The sequence below is a fragment of the Staurois parvus genome, unplaced genomic scaffold (genome assembly GCF_062004578.1).
Source record: "Staurois parvus isolate SC_StPar_1 unplaced genomic scaffold, SC_StPar_1.0 ptg002864l, whole genome shotgun sequence".
NCBI lineage: Eukaryota > Metazoa > Chordata > Amphibia > Anura > Ranidae > Staurois > Staurois parvus.
In genome coordinates this window covers 583,724-604,970 of record NW_028320660.1, presented here as the reverse complement: position 1 = coordinate 604,970, position 21,247 = coordinate 583,724, and the positions used below count along the sequence as shown (strand labels likewise).

The following is a 21,247-nucleotide window of genomic DNA, read 5'->3' as shown; positions in this document are numbered from 1 at the left end:
GAGCTCCGATACCAATTGGAACGATGCTGCCCTACGCTATCAGTTCTGTTTAGGCCTTGCTGAACCCCTTAAAGATGAGCTAGCCTGTGTAGGGGTACCAAACACACTGGAAGAGCTCATTAATCTTGCTATCCAGATTGACCGCCGGCTTAGGGAACGAAGACTGGAAAGGTCTGCCAACCAAGTCCGCCCTATGTGGATGCTACCCAGGGCACCATCTCCAGCAAACATGGTACCACCTAGTCCTACCACACCCAGTGTTGAAGAATCCGAACCAATGCAAATAGGGTTGCTACGAACCTCACTTACTCCGGAAGAACGCCAACGCCGTGCCTCTATTACGGAGAACCCAGCCATTATGTATGAAATTGTCCCGCAAAGCTATGTAAGTCTCTGACTATCCTGCCTGCTAAACTACCACCTGCAACCATCAACCCTGCTCACAATGCCATTTCTGTCTCATTCCAGCTTCCGGAAAGACCCCTGCCAGTGTCCGCTATCATTGATTCCGGGGTCTGCAGCTGCTTTATCGACTCAACTTTCGCCCTGCAACATCAGATACCCTTAAAAGCCAAAACGCAGAGACTGACAGTATACTTGGCTGACAGATCCAACATTAAATCTGGGGCAGTCACTCAGGAGACCATTCCGCTACCCATTGTAATACCTCCATCTAGTCACAAGGAACTACTATGCCTGGATGTTATTGCAGCACCACTGTTTCCAGTTATCTTGGGAATCACATGGTTACAAGCCCACAACCCCAGCGCGAATTGAGTATCTGGTGAAGTGGACTTTAAATTGGCCTACTGCCACAAGCATTGCTTACCTCAACTTCCTGCTCAACCTGTGCCCCTACTGTGTATGGACATTGATGCTGAGGTATGCCAAATCGTTCCTGCAGCCTACCATGACTTCCTGGATGTTTTTAGTAAACGTGGTGCAGACACCCTTCCACCCCACAGACCCTATGACTGCCCAATTTAACTGCTACCCGGGGCTGAGATTCCCTTCGGTCGGATCTTCCCACTGTCAGAGCGTGAGTTGGAGGCACTGAAAGACTACATTGATGATAATCTAAACAAGGGGTTCATCCGCCCCTCCACCTCCCCAGCAAGAGCAGGTATCTTTTTTGTAGAAAAAAAAGATCATTCCCTCCGTCCACGTGTAGACTACAGCAAGTTGAACAATATTACGGTTAAAAACAGCTATCCCTTGCCATTAGTCCCAGAACTAATCCAAAGACTCAGGTCCGCAACCGTATTTACCAAGTTGGACTTAAGAGGGGCATACAATCTCGTATGAATCCGGGAGGGAGATGAGTGGAAGACAGCCTTCTGTACCAGATTTGGGCAGTTCGAGTACCTAGTCATGCCCTTTGAACTATGTAATGCCCCTGCAACCTTTCAGCACCTGGTAAATGACATTTTCAGAGACTTCTTAGATAATTTTGTGATAGTCTACCTGGATGACATTCTGATTTTTTCCACATCTATTGAACTTCACCGAGGACTTGTGCAGAAGGTCCTCGGTCGCCTCAGACTACACAGACTATATGCAAAGCCTGAAAAATGCGAGTTTGAACGCCAGAGCATTCAATTCCTAGGATTAATTATATCCTCTGAAGGCTTTAGGATGGACCCCCAAAAAGTCTCTGCCATCCTGGAATGGCCTGCACCATCTGAAAAAAGAGGAATACAACGTTTCATAGGTTTCGCAAACTTTTATAGGAGATTTATCAAAGGATTCTCATCTATCATTGCTCCTATCAACCAACTGACCAAACAAGGGGTCTGATTCTGTTGGACACCAGAAGCTCAAAGCGCTTTTGACTCATTAAAAGGACTATTTACTTCAGCACCCATACTAAACCATCCAGATCCAGCACTACCCTTTGTGGTAGAGGTAGATGCCTCGGAGAATGTTGTTGGGGCTGTCCTATCACAGCGGCAAGGCCTGCAACTCTTACTTCATCCAGTTGTCTTTTTTTTCCCGTAAGCTATCCCCTGCGGAGAGAAACTATGATGTAGGGGATCGAGAATTACTTGCCATCGAGCCAGCTTTGGAGGAATGGAGGTACCTTTTAGAGGGAGCAGCACACCCCATTTTGATCTATACCGATCACAAGAATCTGGAGTACCTGAAGACTGCGAGACGTCTAAAACCCCGACAAGCCAGGTGGGCACTTTAGTTTCGCCAGGTTTATATTTCACATTACCTACAGACCAGGCTCTAAGAATATCAAGCCCAATGTTCTGTCTAGGATGTCCAATGATCCTAAGGATCCTCCTACCCCTGATACGGTGCTCTCAGCAGGCAACTTCTGTCTTTTACAAACAGACCTTTTTTTACAAATTCAGCAGGCATCTTTAGGGGCTCCTTCCCCACCAGGAGTAACTCTATCCATTAGAGAAGGTTTACTCTGGTCAGTAGACAAGATCTTTGCACCAGAAAGTATCCGATTGGTCATTTTGGGGCTATGTCATGACCATCCCCTGGCAGGACATTTTGGGGTCCACAAGACTTTAGACCTAGTGCAGCGCCTGTTCTGGTGGCCTGATTGGGAGAAGGACTGCAAAGCTTATGTAAATTCCTGCCCCACATGTATATGTAACAAGGGCAACAGAAGCAAGACCTGGGGATTGAGGCCCCTACCAGTCCCTGTTCGACCTTGGGAAATTATCTCAATGGATTTCATTGTAGAACTGCCACCATCAGAGGGATGTTCGCCCATTTTTGTCGTAGGGATCGTTTTTCATAAATGGCCCATTTTATTGCCATGAAGGGAGTACATTCTGCAGCTGAGACTGCCCAAATCTTCATAAGAGAGGTGGTGAGGCTTCATGGTGTTTCAGGGAACATTGTCTCGGATCGAGAGGTACAATTCACTTCAAAATTCTGGAAAGCACTCTGTGAGAAGTTGAAAATGGGACTCTTTCTCTTCCACTTATCACCCTCAGACCAACGGGCAAACGGAAAGAACCAACCAGACCTTGGTACAATACATTCACTGTTTTACGTCATTTCCCCAAGATGACTGGGTATCAGTTTTATCCTTGGCCGAGTTTGTATATAACAATTCAAAACACTCGGCCACGAAACAGTCCCCCTTTTTCTCTAATTATGGATTTTATCCTGTGTTTCTATACAAAATAGTGCCTGAATCATCAATTCCAGCGGTCCAAAACACTTTTGAATTCCTTCAGCAAAACAACAAGGTGCTACAGGAGACAATCACAAAAGTTCAACTGGACAACAAAAGATTCTTTGACAGGAAAAAAAAGGGGGACCTGGTCCTGGAACCTGGTGAGGAAGTATGGTTGTCAACAGCCAATTTAAAATTGACTTATCCCTCAAAGAAGCTAGGTGCCAAGTTCGTGGGACCCTTCCCAGTAAAAAGAAAGATTAATGACGTAGCATACGAGCTTACATTACCGGAATCACTAAGGATTCACCCGGTATTCCACGTATCACTGCTCAAAACCTTTTCCTGGCCGGGGATTGGGGCCACCTGAGCCAGTGATCGTCAATGGTGAAGAGGAATATGAGGTAGAGACAATTATCGACTGTAGAAAGAGGAGGAACCAGCTCCAATATTTAATTAAATGGAAAAGATATGGACCTGAAGACAATTCATGGGAATCGGAATCCAACATCCACGCTAAAGACTTAATCTTGGCAATCAGACGCAGGCATCCAGAGAAAATGGCCCAGTTGGCATCCAGAGGCTGCCCTTGGGGGGGGGGAGCTGTCAGGGATCGTACCCTCGCCGATGCACATCTATGCGCCTGTGCCGGATCCCTGTCAGCTGTGGCAATGCACATGGGAGCATGCGGTTACACACATGCGTACTGGCGTGCACATCATTGCAAGGCGGGCTATTTAAATCACCAACACACTTTAGCCTATGCCTTCTGGTCTACAACATCCTGTACTCCATAACCTGATTCTGTTGCCTATATCTGATCTGACCCTGACAAAGAAAGAACTCCGCTTGCACCGACCCAGCTTATCCCTGACTATCCGCTTACCTGCTCCGTGGTACCTGATCTGTCCGATTGATCCTGACTTGGCTTGTCTGACGCTGCTGCACCTACGTTCCTGTATCCGTATCTGGCCTATATCCTGGTTACCGCCATACCTACCTGCTGCTGAAACTACGTTCCTGCATCCGCACCTGGCCTGTATCCTGGTTGCCGCCATACTTACCTGCTGCTGCACCTACGTTCCTACATCCGCACCTGGCCTGTATCCTGATTGCCGCCCTACCTGCTGTTGAAACTACATCCCTGCATCCGCACCTGGCCTGTATCCTGGTTGCTGCCATACTTACCTGCTGCACCTACGTTTCTGCATCCGCACCTGGCCTGTATCCTTGTTGCCGCCATACCTACCTGCTGCTGCACTTACACTCCTGCACCCGCACCTGGCCTGCACTCGGATCGTCCGAGTCATCACCTGCCTACAGTCATCTCAAGACCCACCAGGCACTCGTGCCACTCCTGGCTCGGTGCCCTCTGTCCCCACTATCAAGGGCCCCGAGTGGGAGTAGTAAGAGGACGCCATCCTCTCCACGTCAGGCTCCCCAACCAGGTACGTGACAGTTACCAAATAAACCTGGGTTTATATATAGAAAGGCATCGAATCTACGGACCAAGCTGGTTAAAAATATAATTTCCCCTCCAAGGAAAAATCCAATTAAGATGTTTGATCTCAAAGGGTTTTTCCCATGTAAAAAGTGTAATATTTGTAAAACAACAGGGATGAAAACTAGGAAAATAGAGAGCTTTATGTCACAGGTCACGACAAAAGAATTTAAGATTGATTAGTTCATAACATGCACTACCCCTTATGTGACCTATTTATTGGAAACTTCATGTAAACTTCAATATGTAGGCAGAACGACTAGGTCACTGTGTAAAAGACTCAGAGAACATGTCTCTAATATAAAGAAGGGGAAGAAGGACCATCATTTGTCCAGGCATTTTAGAGACGTCCACAAATGTGATCCAACACAATAACGATTTTGTGGAATAGATGAAGTGGAGGGACACTGGAGAGGAAGTAACAAAATTATAGAAATCTCTAGAAATGAAATGTTTTGGATTTTCCAACTGGACACTTTGAAACCTAAAGGTCTGGATGTTGATCTGGACCTTAATTGTTTTATTTCAGACACATAAATAGTTTTACTATATATTATATTAAATAGGGATTTAAGTCTAAATTTTCTAGTTGTCCACGTCCCATCTCCCATACCCAGCTCTGGGATATTAGCATACTGGTGGAGTGTAATGGTAATTACTATTTATATTCTAGACGGGCTTTAAGCTCAGTACAGAGATACCGTTTGCATGACGGGTTCTATTAGTTTCTAGTCTATTTTAGAATAGATATTTAGGGGATTAGGAGTAGTTGCCTTTCCACTGGATTAGAGGTATTTTAGATGAACGTTTGGTATTTTAATACATGGTAATTGGGTTTTATTATAACTGTGTCTAGGTGCCTTATTTCTATTTTTAAACTCATTCATTTTTAACCAAAATTGTATAGTTTTATATAGGGGTAAAATATTCCCATTTATTTGTCCACTAATAGATAGATTTACGAGGTATTATATGCTATGGGGATTATTTATAGGATTCATTTGCATATAGTGTTATGGATATTGTATATTAATAACAATTAATTAATTTATTCATATTTATTCATGAGATAGTCAGGAGATTTTTTTAAAATTGTGTATTTATTATTATTTATCTATTTATCCAATATTTATTTGAATAGTGGATGGATAGTGCATATACAATTTATACCACTAGATGGTGTTAGGTATAATATTATGCATTGCTGCTATTGTTATCCTATGCCCGGGTGTATATGTGTGCGGGTGTATATGTGCGGGTATAGAGTGTTATGCCAGTTATGTCCCCATGATATGTATATAGAGCATTATACATACTAGCATTTATATACTGGCCCATTTGAGTTGGTGGTTTTCATTTATTTTATCAGTGGGCTAATGCCCTATTTCAAGATGGCGCTATCGGTCTGTGTTAAGGGGAGGAGTGAGAGTATATAAGTGGCCGCCGGTCTGACGTACGCACCCTTTGTGAAGAAGTCGGAAGTGACGAAACACATCAAGGACTTGACATCGGACATAGACATAGACCGGAAGTTGCGGAGTGGCCATCTTGATTGAGGTTTATTCACTGATTGACGTTTTTTCTGAGGATTCATGTTCCCCACAATGGAAGATAATGCGTTTTACTACTGTTTTAATTGTAAGCATAACTTTAATAAACTAGACCCTTTTTCTAAGACTTACTACACTATAAGGATCTTGTTTTTTGACCCATGTCGTGATGCCATATGGAGATTGAACAGGGCAGGGATTATCAGATGAGGAGAGCCATTTATACTTGTGGAAGTGTTTAGTCCGGTAAGGTGCATGGTGTGTAAGGTGACGGGGAGTGGATTTACATTACACTAATGCTGTGAAATATAAGGGGAGCACTTTTTGGTATCCCAAAGAATATTGCACTATTATATGTTTTTTGTCGGAGGTAATACCGATGGGAGAAAAGGACGGCATGGAGCACCAGTTTTTGTGGATTATTATGAGATAGAAAGTCGTTTACAAGCTTTGATAGGGTAAGGGTGTTTAATACAGCCACTTAGAAGTGGACACTGAGTGGCGTGACACTTTATTAGCACCGGGTGGTTATTATATTCCCTAATGTTTTGTGGGGTAATGCACTATGTAGAATTTTCTTTTTGAGGAACACATGGATATAAAGAATGCCTTCATGAAGGTGGACTAATTTTAGGAGCACAAATTCACATTGATTTGAGGATATCACACACATCGAGAGACTGTTATCTTAAATACTATCTCCACCATCAGGAGCTCTGGTGGAGACGGGTTGGTACTTAGACCCTGCACCTCGGGTAAGCCTGCATCATCCATTAGGATGACCTGCCAGTGTACTTATCCTGCTGGTCTGTGGGAACCTCTCTACTGCTATAGCTACTGGTCTTCGAGCCTGAACCCCAGGACATGACCTATTCACTGATCTACCTCCCCTCTACCCAGCAGCATCAACCATTCTGGTCCTGAGTTTCAGATGGGCACAAAAAGTCTGGAAAAAATAATGAGGGTGCATGGGGTTAAAAGGCATTCTTGGGGCATGTGGAAGAAATCCAGCAGAAGTGCTTGGGTATAACTTTAATTTTTTACACAATTTTTTCTAAGTCTTTTTTTCCCCATCACATAGGGGACATAAAGTCCCTCATGTGATGCATTTTTGGTGACTGACTCTTGATGTCTCACCTGCTCTGAAATGAAACTAATAGAGTGCAGTTCCCATACTAAGCTCGAAAGAGCAGGGCCCTCGAACCCCTCGTGTATCACATTGTATTGGTATTGTTCTGTCACATGTTCTGTCCCCCTTTATAATGTACAGCGCTGAGCGAACTATTGGCGCTTTATAAATACTGTATAATAATAATAATAATAATAATACTGGCTGGGAAAAGGGACACCACCACTCAGAAGTATCTCTTATATGTCCCTTCTGAGTCATTAACGGGAAGGGGAGATCAGCAAATGGACATTCACAGATCTCCCTACCATCTACACGGTGGCATCTGCCATGCTCGTCCCAGGATAACCGGGATCAGGCATGGAGCCTGGAAATCTGGTGGAGGAGGAACCAAGATTGCCAGTGGGGGACACCAGAAGAGGAAGATTGGGTCCACTCTGTGCAATACCATTACACAGAGAAGGAAAGAATGACATGTTTTTTTGTTATTTTAATTAAAAAAAAAAAAAAAAAAAAAAACAACAGAATTTACAACCGCTTTAACAGGTAAGGGAGAACTCCCTCCCTTTTACCAGCTATGCTGGGGCTAGGTTTGCTACTAAGCACAGTGCGGGGAAATACAAGTGTAACATGGTGCAAAAGGAACTTAGACTTTAGAGCAGTGGTTCTTAACCTTGTTGGAGGTACTGAACCCCACCAGTTTCATATGCGCATTCACCGAACCCTTCTTAATTGGAAAAATAAAATATGATTTTTAAAATTCAAAACATAGGTATATATTTATACATAGGTGCACAAAATGAACAAAACCGTTAAGAACAAAGAACAAAACCATTAAAACATGTTTTTCACACAAAAACAAAAACATAATAATGAATATTTACTGCACGAATCATATGAGTCGGGTGTGGGTCTTCACCTCCGCTGAACCCGCGAGACTGACTCACCGAACCCCTGGGGTTCGATCGAACCCAGGTTAAGAACCACTGCTTTAGAGGGTTAGTTCACCTTTCCCTAAAATCTGCCATGGCATTTTAAGTGCCTTGCAAAGAAGAGAAAGGAGTGTGATTGGCCGGCTATAAGGGGAGGAGGAGGCCTCATTTTTTTTTTAAGCATCTTGCAAAAAAACAGAAAGGAGCATGATTGGTTGGCTATAAGGGGAGGAGGAGGCCGCAATTTTATTTTTTTTAAGCATCTTGCAAAAAAGAGAAAGAAGCGTGATTGGCTGGCTATAAGGGGAGGAGACCGAATTGTTTTTTTTTTTAAGCATCTTGCAAAAAAGAGATTGATTGGATGGCTATAAGGGAAGGAGAAGGCCTGATTTTTTTTTTCTAAAACAGATCTGGCAAAAAAAAAAAAGAAAAAGATTACCAGACTTTCAGTGATGGGGAAGGCCAGATTTTTATTTTTGTCATTTAGGGTTTGTTCACACCATGTTCATTTAGCTGCATTTTAAGGAGTGTGATTGGCCGGCTATAAAAGGAGGAGGAGGCCAGATTTTCTTTTTTTCTTTAAGCATCTTGCAAAAAAGAGAAAGGAGCGTGCTTGGCAGGCTATAAGGGGAGGAGGAGGCTGCTGGATTTTACTTTTAAAAACATCTTGCAAAAAAGAGAGCTTGACTGGTTGGCTATAAGGGGAGGAGGAGTCAGGATTTTTTTTTTAAACAGGTCTGGCAAAAAAAGAAGAAAAATTAAAAAAGGAATGTAACTAGCAGACTTTCAGTGATGAAGAAGGCCAGATTTTTATTTTTGTCATTTAGGGCTTGTTCACACCATGTTTATTTAGCTGCATTTTACTTCATGCCATCATACATGTGTGGAGGTGTACAGTAAAATGCAACTCAACAGACATGTTATGAACAAGCCTTTATTTAGAATTACTGCACCGGATGGTGCTAACGTGAGATCCCTTCGGTATAATTTAATGACCACCCAGCCCAGAGAATGAGTATATGCAACTTTCTGAAAGCGGAACTAAGCTTCCATTGCCATAATCAGTGAGCAGGCAGGCTTTTTATTGCTAAAGAGACATGCAGTGTTTTTGCAGTAAAATACAGCTACCTGCCTGCCCGCTGTCTTCTCTGGCTATGTAAACTGAGCTGCACATGCGTATGGTCACTGTGTGCTGGGATGATGGCCTTCTGAGCATGTGCAGAAATGACTTCATCCTGCACCAGCCAACGAAGATGGCTGATAACTAACACTGCCAGGGGAATCATATGGTCGTGTGTGAAGATATGCGCATGTGTATAATACAACTCTCAAAAACAAGAACTGGACGTGCCCAACTCATGCACATGCGTAAGCACATTAGCATGGTCATTACACTCACGCACATGAGCATGAGTAAGCATGGGTGTTTGGCACCCACTTGCCTATTTAAAGCTGCTGTAGAAACCAGAGGATTGCTGAGTGGTCGTCAGCTCCTACTGCCTGTGACCTGATTCTGTGCTCACTCCTGTGTTTGGCCCGATCTGTTTGACTCCGCTTGTTCCTGATACTCTGTTGACTCCGGCTTGTGACCTGACTCTGCCTCCTGCCAGCTGTTCCCATACCTTCTCTGCTAAACTTTACTTTCCCTGGCCTGGCTCGGAGTACGCTCTGGTTCTCGATTCTGTACCTCGGCTACCTGGCTACTACCGACTTCTGCCCACCTGAGATCCTGCATCCACCTGCTCACCAGCTTGACTACTGCCTGCTCTTCTGCACCTGCTACAGCGCCTTCTGTATCTGTAAGTTCACCAGTCTGCCTGCTGTCCGGCATCTCTTCCAGCCAGGATCTCCAGCAAGGCACCCATGCCCCTCCATGCCCTGTTATCACCTGTCATCAACTCCAGGTGAAACAGGACAGGAGGTGTAAGGGAAAGCCCTCTCGTCAGCTTGGCCTCGACCAGGTATGTGACAGTCACCTAGGAGGACATGCCATTGAGAGACAAGACCATTGAAGGAACAGTAAGGTTAGCTCCATTTTAAGTGTGAAAACAGGAAAATGTTTCTTAAAAAAAAAACACTGCTTTAATAGTGATTTTTATTCTAGGGTCTCATATTCTATCATGTTTAGGGTTTTTTTTTTTTTTAGAAAATAATAAAGATATATATCTTCTATAGCTCTTGTCAGGTGATTCATTTAGTTATTTAAGCCTAATTATACACTCAACAGCCACTTTATTAGGTAAACCTGTTCAATTGCTTGGTAACAGAAATTGCTAATCAGCCAATCACATGGCAGAAACTCAATACATTTAGGCATCTAGACATGGTCAAGACGACTTGCTGAAGTTCAAACCGAGCATCAGAATGGAGTAGAAAAGGGATTTAAGTGACTTGAACATGGCATGGTTGTTGGTGCCAGATGGGCTGGTCTGAGTATTTCAGAAACTGCTGACATACTGGGATTTTCAGGCACAACAATCTCTAGGATTTACAGAGAATGGTCTGAAAAAGTGAAAATATCTAGTAAGCGGCAGTTGTGTGAGTGAAAATACCTTGATGATGTCAGAGGAGTATGGGCAGACTGGTTGCTGAGACATTCAAATGGTAGGGTTAGAATTTGGCGTAAAAAACATGAAAGCATGAATCCATCCTGCCTTGTATCTATGGTTCAGGCGGGTGGTGGTGGTATAATACACACACACATCAATTCAGGGAAGTCAAACCTCTTGCTCTATATGTTGAATTTATTCCAGGTAACAACTGCACAACAATGGTTGAGCTTACCTGCACCTGGTGAAGAGTGGGGACACTTGAAACGCTTGTGCAACTGTTAAACCTGAAATGAATTAAACATATTGATTGAGACATTTTGGAATGCAACGACTTTCCTGGATTGATAGGTCTGTGTGACAGTTTGGAGCCTGTCAGTTACCGGCTATATTTATATAGACTGTATCTCTAATCTTACAAATGTATCGGGCTACATTGGATCCAGTCAAGCTCTGTATATATATATCCAAGGGCCAATTATACATGACAGAAGCAGAGCACACTGGAGAGTGCAGATAAAACCACTTTAATACAGAAAACATTTACATTGTACCTGCATACAAGTGAGTTGATCAGTGCCTATCACCACAATCAGCTCATCCAAAGGTGTACCATATTCCAGATGTAAATTTAGTTTCATTGAGAAGTTGACTATGGAGACTTTTCCCCAATTGTTTGGGATTTTTACAGCCAATATGTAAAAAAAACAATTTTGTGTAGTTTCACAATAAATAAAACAATACTTATAAAATGCAGTCATGGCCAAAAATACTAGCACCCCTACATTTCTCTCAGACAATGCACCACTTTGCCCCAGAAAATTGTTGCAATTATAAATGTTTAAGCATTCTCATGTTTATTTCTTTTGTTTGTATTGATACGAGACAAAAAAATGGAGGAACAAAAAGCCAAATCTGACATATTCCATGCAAAATGCCAAAAATGGACTGGACAAAATTATTTCGACCCACCATAGTACATAAGGAAAACTTGAAATGTACAATTTGTCATGCAAGACCCCAAGCGTTTCAGAGTCATAATGCTCCTTCTTCAGGGATATTTCTGCATGAAGGATAGTTTAATCTATGGAACTGAAATTGCAATTTTTGAATAAATACACTATCAATATACAGATATATGTAAGTATGCAATACTCACACTAGAGTGAATATAAGGTTGAAACATCAGCCGTAGCATAAAAACAAACCACATGACCATCACTTCCCCACTTGTGTTCCCTTAGGGTCCCAGCTTCCTGTGGCTCATCAAACAGTCTGTCTAAGTGATAGGTACGTAAGGGAGGCTGCATTAATGTCAGTCAATACAATCAAAAAAAGATGTAAAAAGGAAGTAACTGCCAAACACCCACCAATTGCTCTTTATGATAGATGTCTGCACAGATAAGGGCCAAAAGCATCCATCTAAGATGACAGTTAGTATTGGATGTTGGAACAGAAGACAGTTTTCTACAAGAGAAACAAAATGTATATATATATATATATATATATATATATCAAAAGATTCCTTTAGAAGTATATTAAAGTAGAGACATATATTTCAGTGGGGGGCATTACACAGAGGCTCCCAAGTCACAAAAACAAACATATCCACCAAGTCAATATACTCACCAAAATGTAATCGATCTTATTTGTTTTGGTGTTTTGGGTGCCTCTGTTTAATGCCCCCCACTGAAATATATGCCTCTACTTTAATATACTTTCAAAAGAAAAAAAAAAAAATATATATATATATATATATGTATATATATGTGTATATTCTTGTAGAGAATTTTCTTCTGTTCCACTATCCCAATACTATTTATCATCTTATATGGATGCTTTTGCACTTATCTGTGCATACATCTATCATAAACAGCAGTTGGTGGGTGTTTCGCAGTCATATGATATTAATGCAGCCTTCCTTATGTACCTGTCACTTAGGCGGCCCCAGTGACTGTTTTTAACTCTTCACTCACTATAGTGTGAGTATTGCATTCTTATGTGGATACATTGATTTTAATGCATCGTGTACATATATATTGATATTCTATATATTATAAAATTGCAATTTCAGTTTCATAGATTACATCACTGTTTATGCAGAAATACCCCAAAGAAGGAGTTTTATGACTCTGAAACACTCAGGATCTCGTATGACAAATTCTACATTTCAAGTTTTCCCTAGGTACTATAATTGATGGTGTATTTGTATCTATATGAAATAACAACAGCAGAGAGACATATTTTATAAGTTTAGTTTTATTTATTGTGAAACTACTAAAATTGGTTGTATTTTTTATATATTTGAGTATTTGCTCTGGTCACAGTGTGTTAAAAATCGTAATAAAATAAATAAGAAAAAAAAAGATGAAAACTGAATTAATGAAAAACAATTTTTTTTGTACTGTCACCAGTTTTCCTGATCACCACCACACCAGTTATATGATGATGCTGTACTGTCCTGATTCTTCATTTTTAAAAATATCAGGACAAAAAAATTACAACTTCAAAAAACTCGCCATGCCTCTTACTAAATACCTTGAACTGTCTACTTTCCAAAAAGGGGTCATTTGGGGGATATTTGTACTGTCCTGGCATGTTAGGGCCTTAAGAATGAGGCAGGCTATTAGTACATCAGGAATTATTGATTTTCAGATACAGTGCCTTAAAAAAGTATTCATACCCCTTGAAATTGTCCACATTTTGTCATGTTACAACCAAAAACGTAAATGTATTTTATCAGGGTTTTATGTAATAGATCAACACAAAGTGGCACATAATTGTGAAGTGGAAGGAAAATGAGAAATGGTTTTCAAATTTTTTTACAAATAAATATGTGAAAAGTGTGCCGTGCATTTATATTCAGCCCCCCGGAATCAATACTTTGTAGAACCACCTTTCGCTGCAATTACAGCTGCAAGTCTTTTTGGGGATGTCTCTACCAGGTTTGCATATCTAGAGAGTGAAATTTTTGCCCATTCTTCTGTGCAAAATAGCTCAAGCTCTGTCAGATTGTATGGAGAGTGTCTGTGAACATCAATTTTCAAGTCTTTCCACAGATTCTCAATTGGATTTAGGTCTGGACTTTGACTGGGCCATTCTAACACATGAATATGCTTTGGTCTAAACCATTCCATTGTAGCTCTGACTGTATGTTTAGAGTCGTTGTCCTGCTGGAAGGTGACCCTGCACCCCAGACTCAAGTCTTTTGAAGACTCTAACAGGTTTTCTTTTAAGATTGCCCTGTATTTGGCTCCATCCATCTTTCCTTCAACTCTGACCAGCTTCCCTGTTTTTGCTGAAGAAAAGCATCCCCACAACATGATGCTGCCACCACCATGTTTCACGGTGGGGATGGTGTGTTCAGGGTGATGTGATGTGCAATGGTAGTTTTCTACCACACATAGCGTTTTGCTTTTAGGCCAAAAAGTTCAATTTTGATCTCATCTGACCAGAGCAATTTCTTCGACGTGTTTGCAAACTGGACTTCTTATGGCTTTCTTTCAACAATGGCTTTCTTCTTGCCACTGTTTCATAAAGGCCAGATTTGTGGAGTGCATGACTATTAGTTGTCCTGTGGACAGATTCTCCTCTTGGTTGCTTTTCTGATTAATGCTCTCCTTGCCCGGCCTGTCAGTTTACGTGGACGGCCATGTCTCGGTAGGTGTGCAGTTGTTCCATACTCTCCATTTTCAGATGATGGATTGAACAGTGCTCCATGAGATGTTCAAAGCTTGGGATGCTTTTTTATAACCTAACCCTGCATTACACCTCTCCACAACTTCATCCCTGACCTGTCTGGTGTGTTCCTTCGCCTTCATGATGCTGTTTGTTCACTAATGTTCTCTAACAAACCTCTGAGGGCTTCACAAAACAGCTGTATTTATACTGAGATTAAATTACACATAGATGGACTGATTAGATGATTTCTTAAGGTAGTTAGTCCCACTAGATCTTACTTAGGGGTATCAGAGTAAAGAGTCTGAATACTAATGCACACCACACTTTTCAGATATTTATTTGTAAAAATTTTGAAAACCATTTATCATTCCTTCCACTTCACAATTATTTGCCACTTTGTGTTGGTCTATCACATAAAATCCCAATAAAATACATTTATGTTTTTGGTTGTAACATGACAAAATGTGGACAATTTCAAGGGGTATGAATACTTTTTCAAGGAACTGTATATACGATAGTTTGTGGTTTCTATAACTTTCCTACAGACTAAATAATAAACACTGATTCGAGTTATTTTCAACAAAGAAATGTAGCAGAAAATATTTTGGCCTAAATTTGATGAAATTTGATTTTTTAAAAATTTTTACTGGACATGTTTAATAGCAAAAAGTCAAAAATATTGTTTTTTTTTCAAAATTGTCGATCAAAAATGCACAGGCGATCAAATACCACTGAAAGAAAGCTCAATTTGTGGGGAACAAAAGGACATAAATTTAATTTGGGTGCAGCGTTGTGTGACTGTGCAATTGTCAGTTAAAGTAACGCAGCGCCGCAACACAAAAAATTGCCTGGTCAGGATGAAGGGGGGATCCTCAGGAGGGCAAGTGGTTAAAGTCAAGATCTTTCCTGAACCTGGACCAGCTGAGTGATGTCAGCTGACGGGGTTTCAGAAAATGGGTCATAGGAGTGCTGAACGAACTGCACTACTGTGATTCCCAGGAGAAGTAGAGCCAAACGAGCTTTACTCCTTTAATAAACCCTTAAAAAGAAAAAAATATGACACTCACCTCAGTGACAATGTAGACCAAATAAGGGAGAGCTTTGTTCATTTTGCGTTCTGTCTCTTTCCATTTTCTCCTTCACTGATTCTACCTCAAGTGCGACTCACAAATCCTTGCTCTTCATCATCTGAAATGCAATCAAATAATTCATTACTTGGATAACTTAGTAAAACATGTCATCTGTACAACAGAAGACCCCATTTCTGTGTGGAAGAGGGATAAAAATAAAATTAAATCTGCAGCCTATTGGTTCCTTTCCCCTGCATTAGTGGCCAAAGTAGTGAAAGTTACCCCGCTGCATTGGGGATCACCTACCTGATTACAAGACTTTATTTACATAGTTACATTGTTAGTCTGGCTGAAAAAAGACAAAAGTCCATCCAGTTAACCATTAAAAAAAAAGTTAAAATCCTATACCCACAGTTGATCCAGAGGAAAGCAAAAAACTCAGCAAAGCATGATCGAATTTTGCTCCTGCAGGGAAAAAAGTTGCTTCCTGATCCCCCGAGAGGCAATCGGATATTCCCTGGATCAACTTTACCTATAACTGTTAGTATCCAGTTATATTCTGTGTATCTAGGAAAGAATCCAGGCTTTTTTTTAAAGAAATCCACCGAGCTGGCCAGAACCAACTCTTGAGGGAGTCTATTCCACCTTTTCACAGCTCTCACTGTGAAGAAACTTTTCTGTGTTTGGAGATTAAATTTCTTTTCCTCCAGACATAAAGAGTTCCTCCTTGTCCTCTGTGATGACCTCAGGGGGAATAGCTCTACACCCAGTTCACTATATGAACCACTGATGTATTTATACATGTTGATCATATCGCCCCTAATCTCCTCTTCTCTAGAGAGAATAAATTCAGTTCCTCTAATATTTCCTCATAGCTGAGCTCCCCCATGCCTTTTATCAGTTTAGTTGCCCTTCTCTGTACTTTCTTCAGTTCCCCAATGTTCTTTTTGTGAATTGGTGCCCAAAATTGAACTGCATATTCCAGATGAGGTCTTACTAATGATGTGTACAGGGGTAATATGATATCTCTCTCTGGAGCCTATACCTCTTTTAATACAAGCGAGGATTTGGTCGCTTTAGAAACCGCAGCTTGGCATTGCATCCATTATTAAGCTTGTGATCTACCAGAACTCCCAGAACCTTCTCCACCATTGATTCCCACAGTTGTACCGCCCCCTAGTATGTATGATGCATGCATATTCTTAGTCCCCAAGTGCTAACCTACATTTATCAACATTAAACCTCATTTGCCACATAGCTGCTCAATTAAACAGTGCATTGAGGTCAGCTTGTAAATTGGAGACATCCTGTAAGGACGTTATTCCTCTGCACAGCTTGGTGTCATCTGCAAAGACTGAAATGGTATTTTTAATCCCAGACCCTATATTGTTTATAATTATATTAAAAAGTAAGGGTCCCATCACTGAACCTTGGGGTACACCACTAACAAAGCTAGACCATTCAGAGTATCTCTCCCTTTCTACTGGCGCATTCCCCTTCCCCCTAAAGCACGCACACATCACTCCCATACTCAAAAAACCCTCCCTGGACCCCACTGACCTGAACAACCTTAGACCCATCTCCCTGCTGCCATTCACATCCAAGCTCCTTGAGCGCTTAGTCTACAATCGCCTAAGCGCCCACCTCACTGACAACAACCTCCTTGATCCACTACAGTCTGGCTTCCGTCCCATACACTCCACCGAAACCGCCCTACTCAAAATCACTAATGACCTGCTAACCGCCAAAGCTAATGGCCACTACTCAGTCCTCTTACTCCTTGACCTTTCCGCGGCCTTCGACACAGTTGACCACCCCCTCCTCCTTGATAAACTACACTCCCTCGGCATCAGAGACTCCACTCTCTCCTGGCTCTCCTCCTATCTCTCCCAATGCTCCTTCAGCATTACCTATAACGCTACCACCTCCCCCTCTCTCCCCCTCTCTGTTGGGGTCCCCCAAGGCTCTGTCCTCGGGCCCCTTCTCTTCTCCATCTACACCTCCTTCCTCGGCAAACTGATACACTCCCATGGCTTTAACTATCACCTCTACGCCGATGACATGCAAACTTACCTCTCCACCCCTCAACTCACCCCTTCAGTCTCCACCCGTATCACCCACCTGCTGAATGACATATCAGACTGGATGTCGCTCCACTTCCTCATACAGAACCTTTCCAAAACCGAGCTCCTAATTTTCCCCCCAGCCCGCGCCCCCCCCCCCCACCCTCTCCATAACGACCAACAATGCCACCATCAGTCCCACCCCGCAAGCCAAAGTCCTAGGTGTCACTCTAGATTCAAACCTGTCCTTCCAACCCCATGTCCAATCATTAGCAAGCTCATGCAGGCTCCACCTCCGCAACATCTCCAAAATACATACGTTCCTAACCCCAGACACTACTAAACAACTCGTTTACTCCCTTATTATCTCACGTCTGGACTACTGCAACTCCCTCCTCACCGGCCTACCTCATCACAGACTATCCCTGCTTCAGTCTATCCTGAACTCAGCAGACAGACTCATCCACCTTACCAACCGCTCCTCTTCTGCTACCCCCCTCTGTCATTCTCTCCATTGGCTCCCGATAGCCCAACGCATCAAATTCAAACTACTAACACTGACATACAAAGCCATTCACAGCGCTGCCCCAAACTACCTCACCGACTTGATACCCAAATACCACCCAACCCGTAATCTTTGCTCCTCACAAGACCTCCTACTTTCTAGCTCCCTGGTCTCCACCTCCCACGCCCAACTGCAGGACTCCCCTATCCTCTGGAACTCACTACCCCAATCCATCAGACTGTCACCTTCCCTCCTCACCTTTAGGCGCACCCTGAAAACCCATCTCCTCAGGGAAGCCTACCCCACTCTCACCTAACTGCCGATCTCCTCCACTCCTCCTACCACTCCATCCCCCACAGCCACTTCCTCCTGTGCCACTATCCCCTCCCTCCTAGATTGCAAGCTCGAAAGAGCAGGGCCCTCGAACCCCTCGTGTATTGTTTGTTGCTGTATTGTCTCATGTTCTGTCCCCCACTATAATGTACAGCGCTGAGCAAACCTTTTTGGCGCTATATAAATACTGTATAATAATAATAATAATAATAATTAACAGCTACTCTCTGAATACGATCTTTTAGCCAGTTTTCTATCCATTTAGATACAGATTTTTCCAAGCCTGTAGACTTTACCTTACACATTAGCCATATTATTATTATATTATTATACAGGATTTATATAGCGCCAACAGTTTGCTCAGCGCTTTACAATATAACGGGAGACAATACAGTAACAATACAGTTCAATACAAGAGCGATTTTAGGGCCCTGCTCCTTGGAGCTTACAATCTAGGAGGGAGGGGCTAGTGGTGCAAAAGGTAGTAACTGTGGGGGATGGACTGGTTGGAAGAGTAGAAGATTCCAGTATTAGCTGAGGGCAGGATAGGCTTCCCTGAAGAGATAGGTTTTCAGAGCTCGCCTAAAAGTGAGCAGAGAAGGTGATAGTCTGATAAATTGGGGTAGAGAGTTCCAGAGGATGGGGAAAGCTCTGGAGAAGTCCTGGAGACGAGCATGGGAGGAGGAGACAAGGGAGCTAGAGAGTAGGAGGTCTTATGAGGAGCGGAGAGTACAGTTTGGGTGATATTTAGAGACAAGATTGGTGATGTAATTTGGGGCAGAGTTATAAATGGCTTTATACGTTATTGTTAGTGCTTTGAATTTTATTCGTTGGGCAACTGGAAGGCAGTGGAGGGATAGGCAGTGTAGTGCCTTTTGAAGTTATTTATCAAAAACATAACTTTATTTCAACAGCCAACCAGCCTAGCCATCTGTTAAGGGTTAACTCTTTTTGGTCGAAATTCGAAGGACCCTCTAATGAAGTTACATGCAGACAATGGGTGGAAGGAGCTCTTTCCAGAGACAATAGACTGTTTGACTATCTACAGCTGGCCCAAGATAGACAATCCTGAGAAGTTTAAGTTGGCGACTATGAGACTAGTTAAAATGTATATTCTCAACAAATGCTATTTATCCATTGGGGTTGGGGAAAGTGCATCTACAAAAGTTAATCAGACAGTCAAATAAGACGTTGGACCTCTAAACATTGAGTCACCACACCGACAGTTAACAATATATGAGACCATACTTGCAAGTCTGAGAAGAGTAAACAAAGCCTTGAAAAGAGTGATGAGTCAACAGTCTTTTCAAACTGTTTTTTTTCAAACTACAAGGACAACTGGTTGTTGCCCTATTATCTTTACAATGGACGTAAACATCAGTATTGTGTCATTCTTAAGACTAAAAGTTAAAGCTTGGAACTTATATTTTACCCACAAAGACATTAACAAAAAGAGACATTATTCCTACTCTTTCTGAAACAAAAATACATTCAGCAATGGGGATTGTATATCACTAAATTGAGTATGAAATGATGAAAAGTAAGATATATTGTGAATTAGTATCAGTTGTATGTTTTATCAGAAAACAAATGCTTTCACACAAGTTTGTATCTCAGGGAAATGAATAACTGAATACACATATATCTTCTATAGTTCCTATCCAGGACATTATAGGTATAATCAAATATATATATCTGGATGAGACGTATATTTAATACCTGAAATCACCTTGAATTCCACCCGAGGTGTGAGTCATCATAAATACTCAAATTGTTCTATGGTACCTGACTGTCACCTCGCGGACAGGTGAGAGATAGCTTAGGTACATACACTTCTCGACCGGCCAATCAAAAGCCTGTTGGGAGGGTCTTTTAGAACAATAGTTTAGATGGTATAAAAAGCCATGCACCTGATTTAGAAAAAAAAAAAAACCTGCAAAAAAAACCTCACTAAAAAAAAAGACTGACTGAAAGACTCACTGAAAAATCTCACTGGAGCCAAAGAAAAACAAGCTGAAGAAATCAGACGAGGCTGAAATCCATCCCTGCTGAATAACCACTCTTTCATCCTTTCAAACTTTTAAAAACTTTTTACTAAACTTCTACACTCTCTAAATTTCTCCCATCCTACATTTTCCAACACTGCCTATCTATCACTTGCCCTGTGGCCATTATTCTGAAGGCGTTTCCATTGCCAGCTGAATCCACTGGGAAGGTGTCATAGTCCAAGTTCTGGGTGTGGTGAGACTGTCTATATTTAATATTGTATTGCATATTTCCTATGTGTTTAGAGTGATAAGAATTACCTTAGAGTGATAACAACTGCAGTGGGTATTCACATATATATAGAGAGATCCTGTATTACTGTTAGATATTGTTGGTGTCATATTGCAAATTTACATATTTCATAAATTATTAAATATTAGTAGTTAGAGTATAATTTATCAGGGAATATCTTCTCCCATTCCTATGGCCACGTTATGAGAGAAAATAACCTCTGAGATACTCTAAATTATCAGTTATTATTAAATTTAATTTTTAATCATTATCATCTAGAAAAATTGTTATCTTGTTTATCATTATTTAGAAATATTGTATTGTGTATGATATTGGTATAGTATATCTTTGATCGTGTGTACCAGTATTCATTCATCACCAGTCTTTTGCGTTTTGTGTTAATATATATATAATTTTTGTACATAAATAAATTTATATATTTATCTATTATAAGGCAAATTTTGTGTGTATGGTACGAAATCACACTGGCTAAAAGAATTCAAGGTATAATA

General features: G+C 41.5%; 1 long non-coding RNA gene across 16 annotated transcripts in view; it reads right to left on the bottom strand.

Annotated features, from left to right (window-relative positions):
- Positions 1-21,247, bottom strand: part of LOC149429009 (uncharacterized) — a 645,951-nt gene that overhangs the window by 69,725 nt on the left and 554,979 nt on the right. For 14 of the 16 annotated variants that reach the window (XR_016310627.1, XR_016310630.1, XR_016310632.1 and 11 more), the window contains 2 exons: positions 15,555-15,675; positions 11,042-11,093 (listed from right to left, as the gene is read on the bottom strand). The exons of 1 other annotated variant lie outside the window; for it this stretch is intronic. This is a non-coding gene — a long non-coding RNA (uncharacterized LOC149429009). The remainder of the gene's footprint in view (positions 1-11,041; positions 11,094-15,554; positions 15,676-21,247) is intronic. One more of the 16 variants, XR_016310628.1, reaches the window with a different exon arrangement.